Raw genomic sequence first — 10,424 nt, forward strand, 5'->3', positions numbered from 1 at the left:
GGGGTTGGTAGCACTCACTGCACGGCTCTCCTGGGCTCCCCAGAGCACCACCAGCCATCAGAGCCATCAGTACTACCCTTCCCAAGAGTCCGGTATGGGTCATCTTGCACAGCCTGCCCACCCGGCCTTGCCTCTTGGGGAATTTTACTGAGAAGAAGCTTCCAAGCTCTTTAGAGTCCCTTCTACCTGCTTCTCTGGTTAAACCTCTCTTGGTCTGTTCCCTACCAATTTTGGTTTCCCCTCCCAGGGGAGTGTTCTGTAGAGGATTAACCTGGAGTCTTTAGAAATAAATTGGGGAACTTAACCAGAATTACTTATTTACAGTCTTAAACTTTTTACCAACATAGTTTACACAGAACAGTCTTGAAACATTTTAAGCAATGTTAGAACTCTGATACCAAGTATTTTCCCATACAGTTCAGTCTTTTTGACTCTTCCTTCTGAGAGTCAACTTTAAATCACAATATACTTAGGTGAATTTGAATCCTTATCCAGTGCCCTGAGGTGAGAGTGGTGTGGACTCTGGCCCAATGCCAGAGGGAAAAACTGGGAGTCTGGCCCAATGCCAGAGGGAGAATGGGGTGGAGTCTGGTGCAATGCCAGAATGCCAGAGGGAAAAAAAAAACTATGTTTAATCCTGGTCCAATTCCAGGGGGTGAGGGTGATGTGGGTCCAACCTTTCTCCTTTGGTCTGCACTGTCAAATTAGTAATGAAGAGTACCTGAAACGGGCTTTCAAACACAGGCATTAATGGTCTGCAATTTTATGATTCTATCAAAATGCAGTTTCTCTGTTTAATATTATTGGTAATTTCTCTATTTCTCTTTTTCCATAGCTTGCATGTTTCTCTCATCAACTTCTGCATACTCTGTATTTTTCAAGGAGTTGTATTTCTGTCAGCTAACTTAACTCCCAAAGTACTTCTATTCTCTTATTTTTTTGTGTATTTAATTGACTGGTTTTCTGTTCTATTTTCAAGATCTTATCTATTTATCTCTTGTTTCTGTTTCTTACTTTCACTTACAGCTTAAATCCTACTTTCAACCCCTTACACTTATTTTTTTTTTTTCTCTTACACCATTCTTCTACACAATACACTTCCCTCTAAGGAGATGTGGTAAAACTTATAATGCACAATCTACATAACTTCTACTTTAATTAGTCTACATTATTTCTCATTCAATTCACCCATTCCTTCACACCCTCAAGACACAAACTGGATCATTATTCCTAGAAAATCACTGTGGCTCCCCTCACCTCGGGGTTGGCCCAGAGGTCTCAGCATTTCTGGGCCTCTTGGAAGGGCCCTGACTCTGGTTGCCTCTGGTGCACATTCACCTGTGAGGCTGTCTGCGTGTCACTCATGCTCTCACAGCTACGGCTCCCTCACACATCTGGGGAGCACTAGTCTGGTTTGCAGGTCACACACACACTTTAGCCACAGCCCCCACCTTCCCAGGGGACACAAGCCTGGTTTGCAGGTCACACACACTTCTACTGCCCCCTTCCCACCAGCCCGGGAAGTTGAGGCTGACTTTGCTTGTGACTCACTCTCACACACACAGCAAGAAAACAATAAGGTACCTTTTACTTTCACATCACTTATTACAAGTTTAGTGTTACTGGCCAGTTTTGGTGCTATTGGATATCCTTTCTACTTAGCTGTTTTTGTCTAACTTCAGATGTTACCTTGTTGAGAAAGGACTTATCTGCTCCTGTATCTAGTCAAAAAATTCTAATTCTTCATTTAGGGGTCCCACCTCAAAGTTTACCAAGGGCTCTTCTAGATGTTGCATCAGGTCCCCTAAAGTGTAAAGCCCCTGACCCTCTAATTGTCACCTCTAAGGATCTTCCCTAAATTATCTTGTTCCCTGGCTACTGCCGCATCGAGACTGAGCTTTCTACAAAACCTCCTGACGTGTCCTGCCTCTCCACAGTAATAGCAATGTCGTTCTCTCAAAGGGCCTTGAGGTGTCTCCATCCCTCTTGCACCTGACAGTACTGAGCTATCCTTGCCTTCTCCTGGTGGTGGACCCTCCCACCCTGCACTTTCTCTAGCTACAGCAACCATGATCTTAGCCTTGGCCTTTGCTTTTTCTTCCTCCCTCCTTAAATACACCTTCAATGCCTCTCTTAATAACTCATTTATGTCCTTCTCTTGCCAATCTTTCATCTTTTCCAATTTTCTCCTTATATCAGGCCAAGATTTGGTAACAAATTGGACTTTTAGTAGCATTTGACCTTCTAGGGTGTCTGGGTCTATTCTGGAGTACAACTGGAAGTTCCGCTTTAGGCGGTTAAGCCAGGCAGCAGGAGCTTCATCCTTCCCTTGTGCACCCTCAAATGCCAATTGGGTGTTAGTTCCTTTGGGAACTGACTCTTTGATCCCCCGAATTATCAAAGACCTATATTCCCTCATGGCCTTCCTCCCCTCCTCCTGATTAGGGTTCCAGTTGGGCTCCGTTAGTGACAATTTCTGTTCACCTGTTGGCACCTGGGGTCCTGGACTGTTATCTTTCTTCCATATTTTTATGCCAGCCGTCCTTATCATCTGGACCTCTTCTGGGGAAAATAATATACTCAGGATGGAATTCATCTCCCCCCAAGTGTAGATATTTGGACCTAGAAATTGATCCACTCGGTTGGCTATGCCCACTGGGTCCTCAACCAAATGTCCCAACTCTTTCTTGAATCCTCTCACCTCAGAAGCAGTTAGGGGAGCATTCACAAAGCCAACACCTCCCGCTACTCCTCCCATAGGAACCTCTCTGAGGGGAAAGAGTCTCTCTGCCTTGGAGGTCTTGGATCTGGTGCTACAGTAAGGCCCATCCTCAGACGCCAAACTACTTTGAGGGACATCTGGGTTACCCTGAATGTTCTGCTTATCAGCAGGTGTATTTGCTGATAGCTGTTTATCGGGCGAGGAGGCATTTGTGTCCCAGGTAGAAGGAGGTAAAGGGACAGCAATAGGAGGGGGAGAAGAGCCTGAGCGGATACTAAGCGGAGCTGGAGAAGGGGTGGGGAATGCAGCAGTTGGAGTAGGCACTTGTGGTGATGCAGAAGGAACTGGAGGAAATACTGGGTTTATCATAGCGGAAGCTGAAGAGGTAGAAGGAGGAATTTGAGCAGGTGGTAATGAGATGGCAGCTGGGGGAAGAACCGGACCTGCCATTTGAGGTTCCTGAAGAAGAGGATTATAAGGTGGAGGGACAGAAGGAGGCAAATAATCCAGGGGGTCCCATCTTTTACTAGTCCTATCATCCCCTCCTTCATTTCCCTCTTTCTTCCTCTGTACCTTACAAATTCGCATCCCTTCATCCCCAACAGTGCTCTTTAACCAGCAAGATACATACAGTAATTGCTCAGGATCAGTATCGCCTTGAGCTGTCAGATAATTATTTAATTGTTGGCACATCCACTTATCCTTTGTCCCACACCAAGGCCATCCTCCTTGCAACTCTAATTCTGGCCACACTTCCATACAATAATGGATCATTTCCACTTTATCTAATCCCTCCGTGGCCTCTAGAGAATCCCATTTTACTAACAATTCTCCTAAGGGACTATTGGGATGTATATACCTCAGTCTCTTGCCAGTCTTTTTACTATTACACCCTCCAATTTTCCAGGTTTCAATAAAAAAAGTCCCAAGGGTGCCTCTACTGACTGGGAATTTCAAAAAAACGTTGTTTGAGGAGCTTCAGCCTCCTCCACTGAACTTCAAATTTCTGCCTGATGCTCAGGACTTTATACTGAAACAACTGCCCGACCTCTTGATTGCCCAACTTTCCCAACATCAGGTCTTACATCTATCGGGACTTGAACACACGAAGCCTCGGCCTTAAGAAACCGGGTCGTGCCTGACTGCCTCAGTCAGGAAAAATAACTGCCTGATTTTTAGTTTGCCTAACCCACCAATTTTTAGGCTTCACCGTATCAGGACTTAAAAGCAAACCACAGCCTCCTTCGCTGGGGTTTCTGCCTGACTCCTTTGTCAGGACTTACTTTGCCTGCAGGGCTTGTGAAACACCCAAATCCATCTCGGGACTGACAAATCTTACTCGAATCCTTCTCGAGACTTACAAATCTGCCTGACTTCCCTCTGTCAGGACTTACTTTGGGTGCGTGCCACTCAAACACAAATATTCCCTCCGCACGCCTGGAGGCGGGGGGCCCTTTATTCCCCCTTGGGAGGCGACTCACTCACACTAATTCCACTTGCTTCCCCCTGTTCCTGGCCGGGTTTCTCGCGAAAAGCCGGAAACGCAGTACTAAGGGGTCCACTCTCAGGTCGATGGTCTGGCTGCCGGCCTCGTCTCACTCACACACACATGTGCACGTCTCCCACTCCCGCCACCAGATTTCTCACCAGTCCGGTGCTCTGGTGCTCCTCTGCATCACTGCTCCTGAGCTGATCCCTCTGGTCCTGATAGCCAGCTGTCCTCTGAAGATCCAAGATGGCCAGTCCTGAGTCCTCTTGCAGCGTGGCTATTCCGGACGAGCACCCCCAGCTGAAATAAACAGAGCCAGGAGACTTCTTCTCCTTTCTAATGCCTTTATTAAGAGTGATCAGCTCAGGATTGGGCGGCTTGGCAGGGCTGCAGGCCCCGTCGTCTCTCCCACGGCGGCTCAGAGGAGGAGGATATGCGCAGCTTTGTCCACTAGGGGCACAGCTGGGGATCAGGTCTTCGTGGGAGCCTTTAGGGCCTGGTGATCCCTTCCAGTTGTTGGTTCGATCCGGGTCTCGCTTCCTCCTAGACCTGGCCCGGGGGCTCTTGAAGACAGGGTGAGGAACAATGAAGGTTTCCAGCATCTCTGCAGGCCTAGCACTCCGCTCCTCAAATCCAGACATCACTCCAGTCTCTCAACTCTTATTTGCCTCGTTGTTTTTGGGGTTTTCTCCATGAGTTTGGAGTTGGGGTCCCACAAAGAATGCTGGTCTTGGAGTCACTTTGCATAACCCCCCCCCCCACCTTCTCAGGTGTCTTCACTATTCTGGGAAAGGTACAACTTAGCCTCAGGCAAGGCTCTGCTAATACAAAAGGAGTGATTAGCCTCAACGAACCGTGATTACAATGACAAAACACGCAGAACTTGGGCAGGGACAGTGATCTGGCTGCCTTTTTGTAACTTTTTCTCACAAAAAAAATATTAACCGAATTTTTGTTCAGAACACCAGCCGCGCGGGCCGGGGCCACTTTGGAACCTCCCCCAGGGCAGAGCGCGGCTGCTTTTGGGTGCCGGCACTGCCCGGGCTGGGCTGGAAGCAGAACAGGAGCGGGAGGGAGAGGAGGGACAGAGGAGGAGGAAAAGGAAAGGGAAAGGGCAAGAGAGGAGCGGGAAGTAGAGGAAGCGGAGGGCCAGAGCAGGAGGAAGAGGAACAGCGGAGGAGGAGCTGCAGCACCAACCCCACGCGGTTCCCCCGCTCGGGCCGCGGCTGCCCCGGTTCCGCCCCTCCAGAGCCCGCAGGTGAGCGGGGAGGGGGAGTCGCCCCAAGCCCATGGCGGGTCTCCGAGAAGGTTTTTTGGCAGGGCGGGGATGTTTGGATCGTGCAGAAGCCCAAAGCAGAGCCGGAAATGGCCCTGCAGGGATCTCGGGGGGTCCCACGGGGCGCTGGCCCGGTACCGGCAGGGAGGGGGCGATCCCGGCTCTGGGGATCCCCGGGAGAGCCGGGGGGGAAACGCGGGAACCCAGGAGCGGGAAGAGCCCCAGAAAGGGGCGATCCCGGTGCAGAGGGACCCCCGGCAGCCGGGAGGGGTGCGGGAGGCTGGGGATGAGCGGGGTCCGGGCCCCTCGAGCCTGAAAGGGGCGCTGGCTTCTCCAGCTGCCCTTGGGCACCGGGTCCGTCACACCCAACATGCTCAGCACTTGTTTTGCTCCCCAAACCAGGACTTCCCATTCCCAAACCTTGGCCAGGTGGAGGAGGAGGCTGTGAGGAGGAAGCAGATGGCCCAGGGCACGTAGGCAAGTGAGGACAAGTCAGTGCCCGTTTCCCCCTCTGTCCTGCTCCATCTTCCAGCCCAGCATGGCCCCCGGCTGCAGGACAGCCCCACTGCTGATGCTCTCCAGCCAGGGATGCACTGGGGGGAATCTCCTTCCCCTTCCCTCTGGCACAGAGGCAAATCCCATCCTCTCCTTGTCCTTCCTCCTCCAGGGAAGGAGCTGAGGATGGAGAGCAGGGAGGACAAATCCCCACGGCAGAACCTCTTGGCAGAGGCCATTTTGAGCGGCTCCACAGGACAGGAATCCAATGGGGAGGAAAAGTTCCGGAGATCTCACACAAGGAGAGGCTGCAAACGTGGATCACGGGGATCTGAGGAGGAAAGACCCACCCTGTTCCAGGGAGGCGGCCAGAGCTTGGAGCCAGGGGTCCCTGAGCAGCTTCAGGATGGGGAGAAGCCCCACAAGTGCTCAGAATGTGGGAAGAGCTTCAGCAAGAGATGCCACCTGACCTAACATTATAGAATCCACACTGGGGAACGGCCCTGTGAGTGTGGGCAGTGTGGGAAGAGCTTCAGCCACAACTCCAGCCTGAGCTGCCACCAGCACATCCACCCGGGGGAACGGCCCTACGGATGTCCTGACTGTGGGAAGAGCTTCAGAGCCAGATCCAGCCTGATTTTCCACCAGAGGAGCCACACAGGGGAAAAGCCCTATGAGTGTGCCAAATGCAGCAAGAGCTTTCAGAGTAGCTCCAGCCTCCTCCTGCACCAGTGCACTCACACCGAGGAGAGGCCCTTCCACTGCCCCCACTGCGGGAAGGGATTCAGGCACAAGCACAGCCTCCTCAGGCACCAGCTCATCCACTCTGGGGAGAGGCCCTACGAGTGTCCCAGGTGTGGGAAGAGCTTCAGTTTGAGGTCCAGCCTGATTATCCACCAGAGCAGCCACACGAAGGAACGACCCTACAAGTGTAGGGAGTGTGGGAAGAGCTTTGCCTGCAACTCCAGCCTGATCTGCCACCAGAAGATTCACAAAGGGGAGAGGCCGTACCAGTCTGATAAATGCAGGAAGAGGTTTAAGACCACCTCCAATCTCCTCCAGCACCAGCGCATTCAACACAGAGGAGAGGCCCTTCCGCTGCCTCAGCTGTAGGAAGGGCTTCAGGGAGAACTCCACCCTCATCAGACACCGGCTCATCCACACTGGAGAGAGGCCCTACAGGTGTCCCCAGTGTGGGAAGAGCTTCTCCCAGAGGTCAGCCTTGACCCAGCACCAATGCAGCGAGCACTGAGGGAAGCTGTGGGAGTGCCCCCAGGGCAGGAAGAGCTTTGTGTGCTACTCCAGCTGCACAGCTCCATCCCTCATTGGAGGATCAGCACTGGATGATGTGACCCCAGTGGGCAGAGCCCTGGTGACCTTTGGTGCCAGTGATCTGTGTTAGGAAGAGACCTGGCTGGCTCCTGGCTCCCCATGAGCACCTGGACACATCCACAGACCAGCATCAGAAATCCATTGTGGAGAGCTGTTGCCCTGATTTTTTAAGATTTTCTAAGCCTTCTGATGCTTACATTCTTGTAACAAACTTTCTCACACACTTCCTGTAAATAACTTATTGTTTTGCATTCTTTGATGGAGGAGGAGAAATTTGATGGACTGTTGGTTTGTCCAGAGTCATTGGAGAGGTGGGACTTTCACCCTCTGATCCACTGTCACTTTTGGAAAACTATAAATGTTGGAGTCAGAAAATAAACTTTCCTTTTTTCACCTTGACAACAGTGGTATGTGCGCTCGTGTTGTTTTGTGTCTTATAGTGACTTCGAGCAGATTTGTTGACTTCTGACCCCAGAAAAATCTCACTTTTTGCGTCTTTTGGTGGCATCAAGTAACACTGGATGGCCTTGGAGATCTTCTGCAACATAAATCCATCATTTTAATTCTCTCTGCCCCACAGGCATCTTCCACAACCAAATCAGGTCGGATTGGGGCAAAACCCATGATTTTGGAGACAGTGGGGTAGAAACCCCTCCAAAAAAGGTTCTTCCCACCCAACCAAGCACGTGGATGCTCTTCTGGCAGGGACACATAAATCCTTTTGTTTTGGCCTTCAAACACAAAGGTTTCTGTTCATCCCTTTGAAAACCCTGAAATTGGGGTAAAAATCAAGACATTGAACTAAGGCTTGGATGGGCACGTGTGGGGACACAGCCTTGAGTGGGGACCTGGGTTGGAAATGGCCATGGACAGGGACATGGGGGGACACAGCCATGGATGGTGACATGGGAGGACATGAACATGGATGGGGACATGAACTGGGAAAGCATCAGTGCCACCACAGTGCCACCAGCACCTTTATCTCAGCCATGGCGCTGCTTGATGCAGTTCCTGCCACCACGTCCTCCCTGCCACCATTGTGGTGTCCCAACCAAATGTCACCCCCCCAGCAGGGCAGGATGGGAGCTTGTTCAGCTGGTGACAAGGGGCCCAGGAGTGAGTGACAGCCACCAGGGTGTCCCAGGGCCACCGCGCTCAGGGAACCCCAACCGCCCCTGGGGACAGGGCAAGGGTCAGTGTCACCCACAGGGGCCATGCAGGGCCATGCTGGTGTCACTGGAGGCATCCTGGTGGCAGCATCCCCACAGGTGTAGTGACATTGTCCCCTGGTGCATGTCCTGCTGGCGTGATGTCTGTTACATGTTGGTGACCCAAGTTACATCATCCTTGTTCTCCACCCCAGTTCCAGAATGTTCCCCACTCCCACTTTCCTATTGGTTCCCGTTCCCTGCAGCTCCTCCCCTGAATCCCAGTTGGTTGTTGCCCTTTTGTCCCGCCTTTGCACTGCCCTTGTTCCCTCTGCCCATTGGCCTCAGACCCAATGTGTGGTGGTGTTTGCAGGGGCCCCAGGATGAGGGAAAAGATGAGAATCTTGACTCCGTGTTTCAGAAGGCTGATTTATTATTTTATAATCTATTAAAAGAAAATGATATATTGAAACTACACTCAAAGAATAGAAGAGAGGATTTCATCAGAAGGCCAGCAAGGAATAGAAAAGAATGATAACAAAATCTCGTGACTCTCAGAGAGTCTGAGCCAGCTGACTGTGATTGGCCATTAATTAGAAACAACCAACATGGACCAATCAAAGATGCACCTGTTGCATTCCACAGCAGCAGATAATTATTGTTTTTCTTTTCCTCTGAGGCTTCTCAGCTTCTCAGGAGAGAACTCCTGGCAAAGGGATTTTTCAGAAAATACCATGGCAACACCAAAGCTCCACCTCCCTTGTCCCATATAAAACCCTGGACCCTGCTTTGTTCTTGGTTCTTGGTGCCTGGAGCCCTTGGGTGTGCTGGCCCATAAAGCACCACTGGAACTCCCAGCATGGATCCCCTCCCGCCTGTTTTTCCCTGAGCTGCAATCGCCACTGGCTGGTGCTCACTGGGCCATCCCTGCCCTAGAGGAGACGCTCTGGGGAAGGCAGTGCCTGGGGCTGGGATGGGCTCTGGGCACTGCTTTGGGCTGGGGAGACTGAACTTCCTTCCCAGGGGCTTCTCTGGGGCAGGGCTTGGGTTTGGCCTGGAAACAGAGGGAAGGTTCCAGGAGGTTTTTGTTCCTACCCAGAGCCGAGGCCTTTCCTGTTCCTCATCCTGCCCTGGCAGCGAGGGGCTGGGAGAGCAGCAGAAAGGGGCAGAGACACAGCGGGGACAGGGACTCTGACTCCTGCCCAGGGCATTCCCAGAGCGTGTGGAAGAAGGATCAGTCTGGAAAGAGGGGGAAGGAGCAGAAAGGGGGGGATGCTGGCAGTGATGGCATTTGTGTCCCCAGGTCACCATTGCCTGGGGTGGAGCCCTGCTCACCTGGGCACAGACGAACACCCACCTGCCTGTGGGAAGCAGGGAATGAATTCCCGGCTTTGCTTCCTTGCACAGCTTTTCCTTCCCCCATGGACCTGTCTGTGTCTGAGCCCAGGAGTTTGGGCCCTTTGTCTCTTTCACTCCCTGGATTCTCTCCCATGGGTGCTCCAGGGAACTGGGCCTGAGGCCAGAGAGAGAGACAGGAGAGATGGAGCTGTGCACTGCTGCCATGGCCACAAGCAGGGCACCCTCATCCATTAATGAAAACAGGCACAGAAAGGGGCAGGTGTGATTTTACACCCTTCCCTGCTGTTTGCACTTCCTGCAAGCTTTGTGCAGTGTTGCTGGCAATATTTTTGTACTTTTTCAGGTGATTGACATAGCACCTCACAGGACACACTCACAGGATCAGGAGAATTATGTGATACACCATGGATTCATGTCCCTAAAAAATACCAAGGCTCTAACTGATTAGTTACTGTTTGAGTCTAGAAGTGGGCAGTACAAACTTCTCATTTTTCACTTTCAGGTGCTCATGGGGAAAGCACAGCATATTCTTCCAGGTCTTTGCACAATATTTGTTAGCTACATACAATAACAAATCTCATTTGCATCACTGCTCAACAGCTC

Source organism: Melospiza melodia, unplaced genomic scaffold, assembly GCF_035770615.1.
Source record: "Melospiza melodia melodia isolate bMelMel2 unplaced genomic scaffold, bMelMel2.pri scaffold_48, whole genome shotgun sequence".
Lineage (NCBI taxonomy): Eukaryota > Metazoa > Chordata > Aves > Passeriformes > Passerellidae > Melospiza > Melospiza melodia.